Source organism: Phyllopteryx taeniolatus, unplaced genomic scaffold, assembly GCF_024500385.1.
Source record: "Phyllopteryx taeniolatus isolate TA_2022b unplaced genomic scaffold, UOR_Ptae_1.2 contig_1000, whole genome shotgun sequence".
Lineage (NCBI taxonomy): Eukaryota > Metazoa > Chordata > Actinopteri > Syngnathiformes > Syngnathidae > Phyllopteryx > Phyllopteryx taeniolatus.
Genome location: NW_026902764.1, coordinates 1 through 865, shown reverse-complemented (window position 1 = coordinate 865; position 865 = coordinate 1). Strand labels below are relative to the sequence as shown.

At 47.6% G+C, this 865-nt stretch overlaps 1 non-coding gene across 1 annotated transcript; it reads left to right on the top strand.

Moving 5' to 3' along the window:
- Positions 1 to 787: 787 nt before the first annotated feature.
- On the top strand, positions 788 to 859 carry trnae-uuc (transfer RNA glutamic acid (anticodon UUC)). Its single transcript has one exon. It is a non-coding gene; the product is annotated as a tRNA-Glu (tRNA).
- Positions 860 to 865: the final 6 nt, after the last annotated feature.

Below are 865 nucleotides of genomic sequence, written 5' to 3'. Positions count from 1 at the left end.
AACTGTCCATGTCCATTACAATCTGCACCAATTACGACTCTCTCTCTGTCTGGGATGCTCAGAACTAGCTCTAGCTCCTTCCAGAATTTCTCTTTCACCTCTAGGTCACATCCTCCCTGTGGGGCATAGCCACTAATCACATTACACATAACACCCTCAATTTCAAGTTTCAGCCTCATCAGTCGATCTGATACTCTTTTCACCTCCAAGACATTCTTAGCCAACTCTTCTTTTAAAATAACCCCGACTCCATTTCTCTTCCCATCTACACCATGGTAAAATAATTTAAACCCTGCCCCTAAACTTCTAGCCTTACTGCCTTTCCACCTGGTCTCCTGGACACACAATATATCAACCTTTCTCCTAATCATCATGTCAACCAACTCCCGAGATTTTCCTGTCATAGTCCCAACATTCAAAGTCCCCACATTCAGTTCTAGGCTCTGTGCTTTCCTCTTCTCTCTCTGCCGAAGAACCCGCTTTCCACCTCCTTTGACTTCGACCCACAGTAGCTGAATTTTCAACGGCGCCCTGCAGGTTGACGGCGCCGGTGGCGAACGTTGTTAACCCGGGCCACGACCGATCCGGTATGGAATTCTTTGGATGAACGCTCATATTTGTTTGGCAAGGTTTTAAGCCGGATGCCCTTCCTGATGCAACCCTCTGCATTTATCCGGGCTTGGGACCGGCCTACAGTTTGCACTGACTTGTGCCCCCCATAGGGCTGCATTAATTGGAAAGAAAGTATAGAATTTCAAAAAATAACTTGAAGACCCAGCATCATGTGTCCCATATGGTCTAGTGGTCAGGATTCCTGGTTTTCACCCAGGTGGCCCGGGTTCGACTCCCGGTGTGGGAATGTTCT